Below are 17,496 nucleotides of genomic sequence, written 5' to 3' on the forward strand. Positions count from 1 at the left end.
AAAGTCAATGGTTCAAATGCACCAGCCTCTCTGAGGGAGAATGATGAGGCTAGCTCCTCCCATAAAGAGTCAGTCTCAGGGACCCTATGGAGCAGCTGGACTCTTTCTCACAGGGTGGCAAACAGTCAGAATTGACTCAGTGACAGTGTATCTTTCCTGCCAACTAGGATGGGAGAAACTACCACTCCTGGAGTGGCCACAATCAAGACTTCAGTGCCAAGGAAGAGGGGGACAACCGCCAGAGAAGGTTGTGGATTTCCACAGCTGAAAAGCAGCTGACTGCGGCCCAGCCCTGACCCATTCGTCCTCTCCCCAAGTCTCTCTGCCAGGATCTAGCAAGCACAGTTAACAAACACTTCCACCATATCTTCAGACCACCAGCACTGCTGTTTCGTGTTTTTCTCTAACTATACTTGCTTTTATTTTTGGCTTCAAACACCAACTTCAGCCTCACCCAAAGCAGAAATGATCATGGAACGCTAGGTTTGATATGTGTTTAAATGTTTTTCTATGAACGCATTCAAGTAAAAGTACAACCATCGAAATGCCTAACATGTTTATTCGCGAACCGCCTCAAATGTCAAGTAACAAAATCTGACCTTAGGAAACCCGACAGTCAGCATGCCCCTCCTGAGTACTAGAGCTAACCAAGCCCCACAGAAGCTGAAGTCTCTTCCAAATGCCTCCCATCAGGGCTCTGTTCCCCTGGAACACATCTAACGTTTATAGTCTTCATCTGTGCTGTTGTCTGATGGTGGTTGTGTGGCAGTGGGTCGGATCCCACTGTACATCTTTACAGGAGTGGAAAGCCTTATCTTTCTCCTGTAGAACAAATGGTAGATTGGAACTCCTGGCCTTTTGGTTAGCAGCCCAGCTTGTAATTGGTGGGCCAACAGTCAGCGAGCACTAAAGAGTTTCTTTACACATAGATTATTAACCTGTGACCCTTACAAAGCCTCATGTGAGGTTGGGTAACGTCCTCCCAGTCCCACGGAAAAGGAAACTGAAGAGCAGAGAAGTAAAGTCATTTGCTCAAGTTTCCACGTGGACTTGGCACAGCCAGCGTTTGAACCCAGGTATTTGATTCTGGGGCATCCCCCCTCATACCTTCTCATGACCCTATGACAACAGCCAACACTGACCACGCTCTGCTGTGTCTTCTACCCACAAGGCTTATCCAGTCAAAGTACACAATTAGAACGAGCTCTGATAGTGGTTATGAATTGGGCTGTGAACCTCAAGGTCAGCAGTACGCGAGGGAAAGATGAGGTGTCTGCTCCCGTAAAGATCTACAGCCTGGGAAACCCTATGCAGGGTTGCTATGAGTTGGAACTGACTCTACGGCACACCACCAATACCATTCCATCCTGACAAGTCAATTCTCCTCAAAAACGAGGAAAATCGTCTCTGACTAAACTAAACCCTCTGACTCTGCCTCTCACGCCCCACGAGGCTGAGTGGCCAGACAGGAACGGTCCAAAACCAACTCAGACATCATCTTTTTCTGTGCACGTTTCTCCTCATCTGGCAGCTGGGCTCAGGACCATATCTGCACTAATCACAAAAATTGTGGCAGCGAACATGGCTCAGGCTTACCACGAGCGCCAGGCCTGTGCTAAAGGCTTCACAGGTATTAACTCTGAACGGCCCCAGTAACCTGCCGAGGTAGAGATCAGCTTTCTCCTTGTTTTAGGATGAGGAAAAGGAGCCACAGAGAGGCTAAAGTCACAAGCCCAAGGCCATGCAGGTGGAAATGGTGATTCCAGAGGCCCAGTCTGTAACCACCCACTTACACTGCCTCCCAACACATAATTCCTTCTGTGTACTCAGCACTTTCGGCATGCCAGGCTCTAGGTTAAACAATGTAAGATGACCTCAGTGAATGCTACCCTTACAGACACACAGACACACACACACCCCCTCAGTGAGGTGGTGGTGTACCCAGTAGGCCCCTAAGAGCATTCTGTCTCCAGCTCCCAGAAGTCAGATAGTGAAGTGCTGTCTTCACACAAGCCCATCACTGTGGGTACTGTCAGAGCTCAGTCAGCAGCTGTGTCCTTCCAGATTCCCACAAAGCTGCTCACTACATACCCATCCCCTCACCTTACAACGGGTCCTGCTAAGCCCCAGGCACGTCCAGGAATCAGGTATGTGCTTGCCAGAGTGCTGCTGGCCACTCCGGAGCGGCTTCATTCAGGGACCCTGCTCTCAGGGTGTGGGAAGGGTCTGGAATTGGGAAGTCCGCTCCCTTCCACGCTAGCAGGGCCCTTCTTTCAGCCCCAAACAGATCAAGCAGGGAGCAACCTTGGCACTGCCCAACCATCCAAAGAGTTTGCACACTGCGTGAACAGTATGGACTTTCTGAAGCCTTAGTTCAAATCTCAGCTTCACCACTTAGTATGAAATGTGAAACTTATTATTGAAACTTATTAAATGTGAAACTTATGATTACGTGAAACCCTTATCTACCTTACCTACACCTTAGTTTCCTCGTCTAGAAAAGGAGCATACTTATAGGACTCCTGGGGTGAGACTGTAGGATCAGCACTGGACTGGGAACCACAAGGTCTGCAGTTCAAACCCACCAGCTGCTCCTCAGAAACCCTATCCAGGGTCGCTATGAGTCAAAACCGACTCGACAGCACCTCACATCAACAACGGAACTAATAGTCATGTTGTTGTTGTGAAGTGCCTTCGAGTCAGCTCCGACCCACAGCAACCCTGTACAGGGTTTCTGAGGAGCAGCTGGTGGGCTTGAATCACCAACCTTGCAGTTCAAACTGCTTGCAGTCCAGCGCATTAACCCACAACGCCACACCAGAGCTGTAGAAATGAAGAAGCACTTGGAAAAGGACCTGAGAGTTATGTGTTTGCTATTATTACAAGTGGCCCACACAGAGATACCTCTCTCCCCTCATTTGAGGGGTGGGCAGAGATGTCCGCTGGGCCTCCAAGATCCCTCACCACCCAAAAGCTACACATGCAAGGAAAGCAAACGTAAAGACTCCACTGGCCTGCTGGTGGCATTAGCGACAGTTGGGTCCTGGTTCTCTGTTCCTGCTGACCACCTGTGAGGACGCTGTAATTAACAGATCAGTTGTAATATTTGTAGGAGCACTGGTGGCATGGTAGGACAAGCACTAGACTGCTAACCGCAAGGTCAATAGTTCAAACCCACCAGCTGCTCTGTGGGAGAAAGATTTAGAGCCTCGGAAACCCCATACAAGGTTGCTGTGAGTCTGAATCGACTTGGTGGTAATGGGTTTGTATTATGTGGCTGTGTGTGTTTATCCTTTGTTCCCACTCCAAACAGAAAGTAGGTCTGTGAAGGCAAGGCCAATGTTGCAGGCCCCACAGGTCTGTACACACCCAATGACCAGGGTCCTGTGTGAAGAGGATCAATAAATGTACACACCCAATGACCAGGGTCCTGTGTGAAGAGGATCAATAAATGTACACACCCAATGACCAGGGTCCTGTGTGAAGAGGATCCTCCAAGTATCTCATTCACTGCATCCCTCCTATGTACCCAAGGCAGTACCTGACACAAGAGGCCCCTAAAGGGATGAGACATTTAGTGAATGAATGGAAGAATGAATGAATGAAGGTCTGCAGATTTGTTTACAGAGCACCTAGTTCCTACCAGGAGTCCTGGGGTGGCGCTGTGGTTTAATGCGCTGGACTGCAAAGTCGGTTTGAACCGCAAGATTGGCAGTTCAAGTTCACCCGTTGCTCCTTGGAAACCCTATACAGGGTCATTATGGGTCAGAATCAACTCAACAGTATTTAACAACAACAGTTCCTACCAGGTCTAGAAGAAAGAGAAACCCATGCTCAACAGAAAAAGAAGCCTCCATTCCCAATTGGCGCCCTGGTGGTGTAGTGGTTACGTGAGGGGCTGCTAACCAAAACACCGGCAGTTCAAACCTACCATCTGCTCTGTCACAGAAACCCTACACAGGGTCGCTGTGAGTTGGAACCAACCTGAAGGCACACCACCACCATTCCCAACTCCAAGCATCTGAGATTCCAGCTGCAGAGATCAAAGATTCAGAAGCACTTTCAGCAGGGCAGTTCAGCAACCAGAAAAAGGGAGGAGCTGGGCAGGGCAAGAATGTTGTTGTTGTTAAGTTCTGAGTTGGTTCCAACCCATAGCGACCCTGTATAGGGTTTCCGAGGAGCAGCTGGTGAGCTTGAACTGCCGACCTTGCAGTTCAAACGGCTTTGTAGTCTGGCGCAATATCACGTCAGAATTTCACACAAATCAGAGAAAGTGCCTCCTGGCCCAGCCACACAAAACCCTAAACAAACAAACACCACCAGGCCAAACACAAGGCCAGGTGGGCGACCTACAAGGTTATTTATCTTTCAGTACAACATCAACAAGCATAGGAGTGAAGCTTACATTCATGCCCCGGGGCGGGCCCTCAACTCAGTAAGGCCCAGCACACCCAGCATGGGCATGCCACCCAATAAGCAGGGCATATTCAGTGAGCTACAGAATTCATCCTGAGTAGCGGTGTGTCCCCCTGCACCCCTGAAAGGATCCCTGGTGGCACAGTGGTTAAGCACTTAGCAGCTAACCACAAGGTCAGTGGTTCAAACCCACCAGTGGCTCTGAGGAGAAAGATGGGGCACAGTCCACTTCTATAGAGATAGTCCTGAAAATTCCATGGGGTGGTTCTACTTTGTCCTAGAGGGCCACTGTGAGTCAGAATCAACCGTCCACATTGGGTTTGTCTGTTGTTTGTTTAGCAAGACCTCCTCTGTTGATCCTGAAGATGGTACCCACTCAGAGAAGGGCCTCAGGTCGGGGATTTTCCCAATCGGATCCTCCACTGCCTCAGAGAGGGCCTGCCTCGGAGTCAGGAGTGTTCTGCGGGCGGATGCACAAGACCAGGCATGAAGACACACTTCAACAACAGGAGTTCCTCTGTGCACTCAACAAACACAAAGGGAGCACCGAAGACATGCAGGCACTGTGCTGGGCAATCTGGTGGGTTTGGTGGTGAATTGAGTTCCTTTATGCATCTCTCTACCTTAGTTCTGTGGAAAATGAAACAAAACAATAGAGCTTTGGAGAAAAAGTGGCACTTTACCTGAGTAACCACTTAAAGCCTTGGAAACCCTATGGGGCAGCCCTACCCTGTCCTATAGGGTAGAATGTTCCTACTTTGTCCCTGTTCCTGCTTTGTAAGTCAGAATGAACTCGCCAGCAATGGGCTGGGTTTGGGTTTGGAAGAAACCATACCAACTGGAAGTTCAGTTCATGAGTTCTGTGAGATACTGCAGCCAATTACCAAAACAGACACAGAGAGCTGAGCGTCAGAGCTGAGGGCGTGCCATACAACCTGGGACACGTTTAACTTCCGCCTCGCGGGAACCAGCTTTGCGCTGATTCTTTTTTTTTTTGCACTGATTTTTATGATTGAAAAGGCACATTTTGGCGTAAATTCTAGAGGGGGGGTACTGAGGTGTGCTCCTTTATTTGGATACTGGGAAGGGTAGAGAAGGCCCCAATGGGAGGGTGACTTTTGAGCAGAGATCTAAAGGAAGTGGAGCAGCTGATCATAGGGGTGTTTGGGCAGGGGGAGAAGAGAGCAGGCAGGACACAGGGCTCGAGGGACAAATGTGCCTGGTGTGTCTGGGGAACAGTGAGGTCGCTGGATGAGGGGGCAAGTGATGGGAAGACAGAGAGGGTGTGGTGAGATCCTGTAGGGTCTCCTAGGCCAGGGGGAGTGCTCTGGCTTTTCCCCTGAGTGAGATGGAGCCACAGGTCAGCAGTGGGCAGCGGGGAGATGTGACTGACTCAGGTGTTCACAGGGAGGCTCCTGGCTGTGTGAGGGGAACAGATCCTGGACTGGGGCAGGGAGCCCAGTGGGAGACGAGGATGCACAGGACCAGATCGAGGGCTGCAGGAAGGGAAAAGTGAGTGATTTCGGACAGTTTCCAAAGATGAAGGTGCTACACCAAGTCTACAATTTTCTCTACTGCATTGAGGGGAAATCTGATGGGGTATTCATTCTGACTTCCTCTCTCCCCAACGCCCCCAGCATGATATTTAGTACCTTTCCACAGTTTGTCCAGCCCTGCCCACCATTTAGGATACCAGGATGGTGGTTTTTAGTCGGTAGCTAGCACATGATGCACTAGGGAGGTAGAGCTTGTAAGAATTCATCAGCAGGGACTCCACCAGAACAAAATGAGCCCCTCTGTCGAAGGGCAAGAGCAGCTGGCCCAGCGATCCCCAGGTACCATGAGGTTTTATAGTGAAGGCTCGAGCCAGCTTGTCTCATCTGGAGGCAACCTTGCCAGCCCCACCCCACGGGTATTTGGTTATGCCTGGAAACACTCTTGTTTGTCACCAATCGGGGCTACGTGCGTTCCTAGAATCTAGTGGTTAGGGGTCAAGGAGTCTGCTAAACAAACACCCCACAATGTACAGGACAGCCCTGGTGATCAGGAATTACCTGGCCCACAAGGACAATAGTGCCTAGGCTGGAAAACCCGGATCTCGACTCTCAAGCTCTAATGGGCAGTATTACCTACCAAGGGATTTGGTGAAAATGCAGATTCAGATACTGTATATATGGCCTGGGATTCTGAATTTTTGAGAAGCAAGCTTCTAGGCCCTCAAAAGTGTGGTCCATGGCAACAGGAGTATCTACCACCTAGCTGACAGCTTATTAGCAACAGCCCCTCCTCAGCTCCTGTGGATCAGAATCTACATTTTAACAAGCTCCCCAGGCTGAAAGCCCGCTGCTACACAAGGCTCTGATAAAATGATACTTGGGCCTCAAGCCATTTACATAGAGAGGGGTGGGGAAGGGGAGGGCAGGACAGGCCTAGACATGTTTTTAAACAGTCTCCACCTGAGTCCTGGAGTGGCGCTGTAGGATAAGCACTAGACTGCTAACTACAAGGTCAGTGGTTTAAACTCACCAGCCACTATTCAGAAACCCTATACAGTGTTGCTATGAACAAACTCAACAGGCTCTGAACGCCAACAGACCCTATACAGCGTTGCTATGAGTCAGAACCAACTCAACAGGCGCTGGACACCAACAGACCCTATACAGTGTTGCTATGAACAAACTCAACAGGCGCTGGACACCAACAGACCCTATACAGTGTTGCTATGAACAAACTCAACAGGCGCTGGCCACCAACAGACCCTATACAGCGTTGCTATGAGTCGGAACCAACTCAACAGGCACTGAACAACAACAACCTGATTCCAAGGTGCAGCCAGGTGAGCCAATCACAGAGGCCACAGCCCCGGTCTCTGGTGGCAGGGGCATCACCAGGGCAGAGACCTCACAGAGCACCTGATATCTCAGCGACAAATATTTCAACAACTCTCAGTTTCTTGGCATCCTATAGCCTGTCGCTGTCAGAAGTAGGCCTGGCTGTGTGCTGGACGCCAAGCTCCTGGTTAAGAACTGGGCTGATGTGGAAAACCAGAGTGGGGTCCAAAGTGGGCCTTAACTGTTGACAAGATACTAGGGAAAAGAGATACCCATTTCACTGGAACTTCAAAATCACAAGGCGGTGACAGTTAACAGCTAGTATTTTCTCTGTACTTACACAGACACAGTTATGCTAATCCCCAACCTAAGGAAGCATAAAACAGTGGTTACGAATCGGGCTGCGAACCTTAAGGTCAGTGGTTCGAAACTACCAGCCGCTCCGCGGGAGAAAGATGAGGCTTTCTACTCCCGTAAAGATTTACACCCTCGGAAACCCTGTACAGGGTCGCTATGAGTCGGAACCGACTTGACGGCACTTAACAACAACAACAAAGCACAAGAAGGTCATGTGTCCAAGGTCAAAACCCAGAGACCAGGTACCTCAATAGTACTCTAGTCCAACCACTGAGCCAGGGTGCTTTCATCTCTTCACCTTTCACCCAGCCAGAGGAGCCCCTTCAGGCCACCCCCTCCACTCCCCAATCCCCGCTCCCCACTCTGAGCAGCAGACTCTGTCTGGCCAGGCTGTTTTCTGAGCTTCTCCAAGGCAGCTAGCTTTCAGGCATCCCACTTTGGAAGAGAAAGTTGGCTTTGCGTGACAACTTAGCTCCAAAATCAGAGAGCCTGGTCACTGGGTGAAGGATCTCCCATGGCCTGGGTCCCTGGGTATGGGCTGGCCTCTGGTCCCCCATCCCTCTTTGTGGATGTCAACACTGATGGCTTGCAACCATTCTCTCCAAACACCCCAGAGGGTGGAGAGGACAGACAGGAAGGCAGTGGGAACCTCAGGGAACAAGCGGGGCCTGCAAATCCTTCTCACCACATCCTTACCCTGGCTTACCCCAACTCAAGCCACGCCACTCTCCCTTCTGCTCCTCCAATTTGCCACATTTCTTCCTACCTCGGGGTTGTCCCCTTTGCCAGCACCTTCTTTGTTCAGCTCTTTGTACGGCTGGCTCTTTCTCTCAGTCTTCAAGTCTCAGATCGAATGCTACCTTCCTGACATACTCGTGCCCACACCAATGCATCACGTACCACGCGCATCATGCTATCCTGTTGTTGTTTCTTAACGCACCACCAACTTAGCCTGCGCTGAAATCTGCTTGACACCAGATCAGACTCTGCCCTACCGAGCAGGGACTCCGCCTGTCTTCTCATCTGCTTAGGTACCTGGGGCCTGGGCGAGTGCTTGGCAGACAGCAGAAGCCCGATACATGTTTTGAACGGATCACCTGAATCATGACTTCTAGTCAGGATAATGAAATGACTGTTCTCTTCTTGAGCTTTGCTGTAGAGCTCACCGCTTAAGAGACCTTTAGTCTGCATACCGGAGCAGCCACATTCCACTGCCACCTCCAGAACACTATGCACAGTTACCAAAATAATGCCAACCATCAGGACAAGTGACATGTAATGAACACTTGCAATGTGCCAGGACTTGAGCAAAGATCACCACTAGTTCCAAACTCCGTATAAGCCAGCAATCAACTAATTCCTTATTTCTTCCCGTTTTGCAGAGATGGACACTCATGCCACCTGCCCAAGGTCACACTTGAAAAACCCCAACCAAACTCATGCTGTATAGGGTCACTATGAGCTGATTCCGTCTCACAGTGACCCCATAGAGTCTGAGGCTGTAAATCTTTATGGGAGCAGGCCGCCCCATCTTTCTCCTGCAGAGTGACTGGTAGTTTTGAAACACTGACCTTTTTGGTTAGCAGCCTCAACTCACAGAACACTCACCAACACCCTGCGTGGAAACAGGTTCTGAGAGGCGCAGGTCCTGGCCTTTGGCTGGACTTGAAGCCCAGGGTCTGCTTCCAGCCACTCCTCTCCCTGGCCTCTCTAAGCCTGCTCTGGCATTTGCCCAGGAGATACTGCTAGTACATGCGGTTGGGCTGTTAGTCATACCATGTCAGTCACTCACTGGTTCACTCATTCTCTCAGACACATTTTTCAAACTGATTGCCCGACGAGAGGACTGGGCTAAGGGAAGTGGATGCAGGGTCTCCACCCTCCAAATGGTTGGTGTAGGGGTCTCACACGTGGAAAGACGATTTTAGCACAGCTGGCTTGGCAGGGTTGTGAGGGGGAGCAGCGGCGAGGGCACTATAGTATTGCCTGGTGGGTGAACACTAATCCCAGGAAGGCATCCCGGGGGCACTGTTGTTGTTGTTAGGTGCCATAGAGTCGGTACTGACTCATAATGACCCTATACATACCACAGAACAAAACACTGCCAGGTCCTGGGCCAACCTCACAATTGTTGCCACGTTTGAGCCCATTGATGCTGCCACCTGGCCAATCCATCTCATTGGGTGTCTTCCTCTTTTTCTCTGACCCTCCACCCTACCAAACATGATATCCTTCTCCAGCAACTGGTCCCTCCTGACAATATGTCTGAAGTATGAGAGACGAAGTTTGGTCATCTTGGCCTCCATCCAAGGAGCACTCTGGCTGCACTTCTTCTAACATAGATCTGCTTGTCCTTTTGACAGCCCTGTAAAACCCGGAGTTACTAAGGTGGACATCCAGTGCCCTTATCAGCTAGCCATGGGTCACAGTGGGGAAGCCCACATACCAGGGCCCTAGCCTGAGCCTCCCCCAGGTCTCTTTTGCCTCCTCCTTGTGCATCTGGAAGCCAGTGAGACTCCTCTGGGCCTTCAGGCCAGAAGATACACAGACCTGCTCTGAAGAAACCGGTTCTACAGCTTTTCCCTGGCTGCTCAAGGCTGGGCTTCCAGGGCCTGCCTCTTGACTTTGATCTAGAAGGTTTAATGGTTTCCTTGATTGCTGCTGTTGTTGTTAAGTGCCATTGAGTGGGTTCTGACCCATAGCGACCCTGTATTGGGTTTCCATGTACAGGGTGGCTGGTGAACTTGAACCACAGGCTTTGCGGTTTAAACCGACATCGTGGACCAGCACATTAACCCATTTGGCAGACACAACTCAAGAGTTTCTGACACTATGTTCTTTACAGGCTTCTGTCCTGCACCTCATGTTGGGATCCAGCTCTTTAGCCAAATTCCATAGCAAATCAACTCCAACACCCAAAAAGAATCACATGCAATGCCGGCAAGTCGATTCTAACTCACAGTGGCCCTAATGATTAGGGTAGAACCAAGACTGTAAATCTTTAAAGAAGCAGACTACCTCTTCTCACTGCTGTGGAGTAGCTATGGGTTTGAACTGATGACCTTGAGGTTAGCAGACCAACAATGAACCCATCAAGCCACTATTGTAACTGTTGTTAAGTGCCATTGAGTTGGTTCTGACTCAGTAACCTTGCATAGGGTTTCTGAGGCCGTAAAAATCTTTACAGGAGCAGAAAGCCTCAACTGTCTCCTGTGGAGTGACTGTTGGATTTCAACTGCTGACCTTGCGGTTTGCAGCCAAACACATAATCCACTTTGCTACCAGGGCTTCTGAGGACTCTACTTGCTGTTATTAAGTGCTGTTGAGTCAGTTCTGACTCACAGTGACCTTGTATACAGTTTCTGAGGCTGTAAATCTTTCGGGACCAGAAAGCCTCATCTTTCTCCTGTGGTGCAGCTGGTGGATTTGAACTGCTGACTTTGCGGTTAGCAGCCAAACGCATAACCATTTCACTACCAGGGCTTCTTTGGACTCTACTTCTTGTTAAGTGTTGTTGAGTCGATTCTGACTCATAGTGAGCTGTAGAGGTGCGGCTGGTGGGTTTGAACCACTGACCTTGTATTTAGTGTCACACCAACACAGACACATGTTAAAGGCTGGGAGCAGAGCCCCTCCTGCCTGATGCTGGAGGAGTCAATGGATTTACTTGGGTACAAGTATTTATTGAGCATGGCTGTTGATTATGGTATTTATATTCTATTGGAGGAGACAATTAGGGAAAACTAGATTTCTCAGCCTGCCTCGAAGGTCATATGACTTTATATGTCTAGTGCCACATAAAGCGAAGTTGAGCGGGACTACCAGGCTTGACTGAAGAGACCACCCTCTGCTCCGGGTCCCAAAGTCCGCTGCACAGGCACCAATTCATGGTGTCCCCATGTGTACTCCCTAAGGCTCGCAATGGCTGAGTTTTCAGAAACAGATGGTTAAGTCTTTCTTCTTAGGTACCCCTGGGTGGGCTGGACGCTCCGACCTTTCAGTTAGCAGAGCGCATTAACTGTTTACACCACCCAGGGACTTCAGATGGAAAATTGCTGTGGTTAAGTGCCATCGAGTATAGGGTTTCTGAGGAGCGGCTGGTGGGTTTGAACTGCTGACCCTAGGGTTAGCGGTCCAGTGCTTATCCTACAGCACCACACAAGAGGGAAGATAGAGGGTGTTAAACACTAGTAATGATGCTAATGGCTGGCATCCACTGAACATCTATGAACAGTAATTTACTTCATCCTCCACAAGGGACACTGAGGCAGTTATTATTATCTCCACTGACAGATGACAACAGAAAAGTTCAGAAAGCTTAAGTAACTTGCCTCAGGTAACACAGACACTAAGTGGCAGTGAGAGTACTGGAACCTCAGTATCCAGGTTCCTTAATCAAAACTGTTAATCAGGGGCTACACTGATCAAGTATGAGGCTGAACAGGCCCAGCTACAAAATACCACAAAGTAATCACTACTGTATTGTGATAGTTAGGTTGTGTGTCAACTTAGCTCGTCCATGATGAGACCTGCTATATTGTAACCACCTCAGCGATGAGAGGTCCTTGGCTATCTTGCCTTGACCAGCCCCTCCTCCCCTGCTTTCACCTCGATGACAGCCTCGAGAGGAAACTACGGCTCCTCCTTGGGGTCTTGGCAAGTGCTGGTCCTTCTTCTTCACACTTATCCCTTCCCCAACACAAATCTTTCTTCTTCCTCTAATTCCTACTCCTCCTTCAGTGCTCAGCCACTGGGCTAGATAAGATCTTCAGGATACAGGTTGAAAGTTTAAAAAAAAAAAAAAAGGCAAAGTGTAGATCTAAGTGTGCAAATAAGCTACCTCTTTAAAAGAGAAAATAAAACTAAAATATGCATGAATATTTGCTTGCATTTGCATAAAAAAATCCTAGAAGGACACCCAAGAAAAGCAGTTCAAATGACTACTTAAGGGACAGAAGAACAAGCAGGGCAAAGGGCAAGAGGGAGACCACTGAGTGTGTATCCACACACACACACACACACACACACACACACACACACAACTGATTTCACAAGCATCTAAATGCATGACGTAATAAAGCAGGAAGATGAGGGAAGAGGGTCATAGAAGGCCTGTGTGAGCAGACCCGAATACAGAGATCCATGGGACCGCCCATTGAGGTCTGACTCCCCTACCGCATTGTGGATTCCTGAGGGCAGACCTGGACTGCTACGGGGCTGACGCACTAGAAATGCTTAGAATGAGCAACTGAGTGAGTGGAAGCACCAACCAACCCACCTCCATCCACACATCCAGGTTTGGCCCATGGTTTGCAGCCAGACTCTTCCTATTTCCATAAAATACATTCACCAGAGGAGGGGGAGGAAGGAAAACTGACTGTCATGGTGCAAGAAATCTAAATGTGAACAGGTAACCATCTCCAAGAGATACTGCTGAAGAAACCCATTTACTGGAGGGATCAGCAGAGTTTTTCTAGGAAACGCCATATAGTAAGTATTGCAGGTCTTGTAGGCCATATGGTCTCTGCAACGACTCAACTCTGCTGTTTTAATGGCCACCAACACTGAGCAAACAAATGGGCGTTGATTGAGCACAAATAAAACTTTATTTATAGGCATTGAAACCCGAATTTCATGTCATTTTTTTTTTACACATCACCAGATGTTATTCTTTTGATTCCCACCCAACACCCCCCCCCCACACACACACAAAAGTATTTTAAAAATGTAAAAAGTAGTTGCAGTTCTAGGTCTGATGTGGCTGGTGGGCTATGGTTTGCTGCCCTTGATGTAGAATATGGTGACTGTATAAAAGAGAAAAAAAGGGAGTGAGGACCATGTTTATGTATTTACTTGTATATAACAGAAAGTCTCAAGGGGCCCTGGTAGCACCCTGGACTAGGTGTTAGGCTGCTAATCTCAAAGTCGGCAGTTCAAATCCATTAGCCACTCCACAGAACAGAGATGAGGCTGTCTGCTCCCCAAAGAATGTAGAGTCTTGGAAACCCTCGGCAGCAGTTCTCTGTTCTATAGCATAGCCATAAGCTGAAACCCACTCGATGACAATGGGCTTGGTTTGCTATTTTTGCCGCTGACAGAAGGACACGGAACTAGATCCTGGTTGCTGCTTCTGTGACATTTTTATGGGTAGAAGGAAGTTTGTCGGTTCCAACTCAGTGACCCTGTATAGGGTTTCTGAGGCTTTAAAACTTCTTGTGAGAGCAGAAAGCATAGATATCTTTCTCCCTCAGAGGAGCTTGTGGGCTCAAACTGCCAACCTCATCTCATGGTTTGCAGTCCAGTGTTTACTCTATGGAGCCACCATGCTCCTATTAAATATGAGGGACTTCAAAAAGTTCGTGGGGAAATTCTTTTACCTTTTAATTCCATTTTTCCATGAAGTTTTTGAAGTCTTCTCACATTGTCGCAGCTACCAATTAATAAACATAATGTTGTTGTTTTAATGTTTTATTGTGAATTATGTGATAGTTTACATGGGAGAACATTAGTTTTACATTCATTCTATCGTATGTTGTCTCTCATTGCCATGGTTACAACATAATGTTGTTTTAAGACTCCTGGTGTGGCGCTGTAGGATCAGCACTGAACTTGAACCACAAGGTCACTGAACTTGAACCACAAGGTCGGCAGTTTAAACCCACCAGCTCCTCCTCAGAAACCTTACACAGGGTTGCGATGAGTCAGCATCATCATCATCTCAACGACACCTAACAACAACTATCACCTTATTGTAAAGCTAGACTAAAGAGGGAAAAGAGACCTTGTAGAGCAAAGGTGTGAACCTTTTTCTGCCAAGGGCCACACGGATAGTGAGAGCATCATTCACAGCCCATACAAAAGTATCAACTTAAAAGTTAGCCTACTATAATGTGATGGCTGGAATGGAGGTTGCCTTGGCAGGGACAGACCAAAGATTTCACAGGCCTTACGGGACATTCCTCCCCCTGATGTAGAGTATGGGCTTAGGAGGAAGCAGACAGAACTCTGACACTACCTCGCTTGCTGTGTGTGTGCCTGTAGGCAGATTACGTTCCCTCTGAGCCTCAGCACCTCACGGGCTGCTGTGAGGATTCCAAGGGCTAATTCTCTGTGCAGCGCCAGGTACCTAGAAAGTGTTATCTATTGTAGGCTTTATTCCAAGACATTCACAAGGAACTTGGAACATAGCTGTGGCTATGAAATGCCCCATGAGAGCCCACCCAGTCCCTCATCAAATCATCCAACTGTGCACGTAACAGCCGCCTTGAACATAGGAAGACCATCTGTATTAGTAACTGCGTTCCACAGACATGCACCCTGGAACCACGTGTACGCATCCTGTCAACCCCACCTCGGGGGCAGTCCTCAGCTGTCACACACTGGGTGGGCTGTAGGGCCGGACAGCTACGAGTTCACTCCATCCCCGCTATTAAACACCTACTGTGTACAAAGGCAAGGAGCCCTGGTGGCGCTGTGGGTTAGGCATGCGACTGCTAACCACTAGGAAGGAGGCTGGAACCCACCAAATGCTGCGGTGGGGAAGATGAGGCTGTCTGTTCCTGTTCAGACTGACAGTCCCGGGAACCCTGTGTAGGGTCACTCTGAGTCCGAACTGACTGGGTGGCAGTGGGGTGCAAGTACTTGAGCAGACACTCCTCTGCTCTTTGTCCTGGAGATTACAAGTTTAACCATGGGTTCCTTTAGGATAACTAGTGGGGTCAGGGAGTAGACACTTTGGTTGTGGGTTTCCATAAACCCCTTGTGTTTCCCTTATGTTCATTCCTTCAACAAATCCTCACTCACTGAAGACTTCCTATTGAGCCAGGCACTTGTGCTAGGCTCTTGGACTGAACCAGGAGCCCTGTTTTCCGAATGTTTCCCATGAAGAAAGGATCTTGTGAGCCAGTGTCCTTTCTGTGGGTCCCCTGGGCTCACCCCTGCACAGGTCATGGCACAAAACAGGCCAGTGACTGAGCGTGGAGACCGTCTGGGATCTCTGCCTCACCTCTAACAGCAGAACCCCACTTTTCCTGGAGAGAACTACGTTCCTCCTCCCCACATTCCTTCCAGCTCTGTGGGGGCCCCACCCACTCACATGATCCAAGCCAGACCTATCAGCTGCTTTTGCTCAGGAATTCGTATGTCAAACTGCTGATAAAAATAATAAACACAATTATAATAACAGGAGCAAGAAGATAAAAATAATAGTCACTGATATTTATCTGGAGTCCTGGTATGGTGCTGTAGGATTAGCACTGGACTGCTAACCATGGGTCAACAGGTAAACCCACCAAACCACTCCTCAGAAACCCTTTGCACGTGTCTCTCTGACTCAGAACAGACTCAACTGCACTGAACAACAGTGGCTCTATAGGAGACACATGAGTTAAGTGCTGTCAAGTCGGTTATAACACATGCTGTTGTTGTTGTTAGCTGTCATTGAGTCGGTACCCTACACAACAGAATGAAACACTGCCTGGTCATGGGCCAACCTCACAATCGTTAATAAGTCTGCGCCCATCACGGCCGCCACTGTGTCAACCCATTTAGTTGGGGGTCTTCCTCTTTTTCTCCAACTCACCACTTTACTAGACATGATCTCCTTCTCCAGTGACTGGTTCCTCCTACAACACGTATCAACCCCGAATGGGGTTTCCAAGTCAGAACCAACTGGACCGCACTTAACAACAACAGCATTTATCTAGCCACATGCTGGATAAACACATCTCAGGTATCAATTTACTGAATCCTCACAGCAAACTTGCTATTTTTCTCCCTATCTTACAGCTGAAAAAGTGAGGCACTGACAGGTTAGGGCATTACGAATATGCGGTGACACATCTGCCTGGCCTGGGTTCTTTTTAGGGTTACAAGTGGCCTGAGTTGGGTTCCATGCTTGCAACCTCAGAACCCTGGCTGATAGAGCAGGACCATTTACTTGGTTTCATACTTCCAACCTGACTATCCGGCAGGGCTTCCAAGTGCTACATGGCAGGGGCGGCTTACAAACATCTTAGATGGTGGAGGAGTCACTGACAGCGTTGGTCGGGCAGGGCAGCCTGCAACTCCAAGAGCAGCCATCTTTCCACCCTGCAGTGGGAACCTAACAGGAGCTAGAGAGCAGGAAGGAGAAGCAAGGAGGAACGTTAGGGGTATCCCCCATGGGGCTCTGCTGGCACTTTGGGTGAAACAATCCTTTATTACTTGTGTGCGTTGTAGGACATTTATCATCGCAGGTCCTAAACTCCTCTGACCAACACCACTCCGTACATTCCCAATGCCTTTGGTGAGTGGTATCTAGTGGCTGTGCTCCTGGTCCCCACACCATAGCTCCACATCTGGCTGTCTCAGTCAAACACGGTCCTGCCTTAGATTCTGCCCTCTGGGCTAGGTTCTTACATCTTTTATTAATTGTTTTCAGTCCCACATAGTGGCTCCAACAACGGACTCAAACATCACAACAATTGTGAGGATGGTGCAAGACCAGGCAGTGGTTTGGATTGTTGAGCACAGGGTGGCTCTAAGTCGGGACTGACTGGATGGCCCCTTACAACAATCACAACACAGACACTTTATATAGCATGCCAGGGGCTGTTCTAAATGTTTTACTGCAAGTAATTCATCTTCACAGCCACCAGTACAACGCGAGTTCCATGATCAATAAAAACCCTTCCCACTCACAGATGAGAAACTGGGCAGGTTGAGAACCTTGACTGGAGGCCGGCTCTTCAGAGTCCAGTGAGAATGGGGGTTAGGACCAATGTCTTTCTGGTTCCGTCCATCTCAGGAGCACACAGGGCTTCCTTCCCTTTTGCCTGGAATGCTGCCCGTACAAGTGTCTCCTTAGGAAGCCTCCTAGCCACGTTCCCTGTAAGGCCCTGCGCAGTCCACA

This window comes from Chrysochloris asiatica, unplaced genomic scaffold, assembly GCF_000296735.1.
Source record: "Chrysochloris asiatica unplaced genomic scaffold, ChrAsi1.0 scaffold00168, whole genome shotgun sequence".
Classification (NCBI taxonomy): Eukaryota; Metazoa; Chordata; class Mammalia; order Afrosoricida; family Chrysochloridae; genus Chrysochloris; species Chrysochloris asiatica.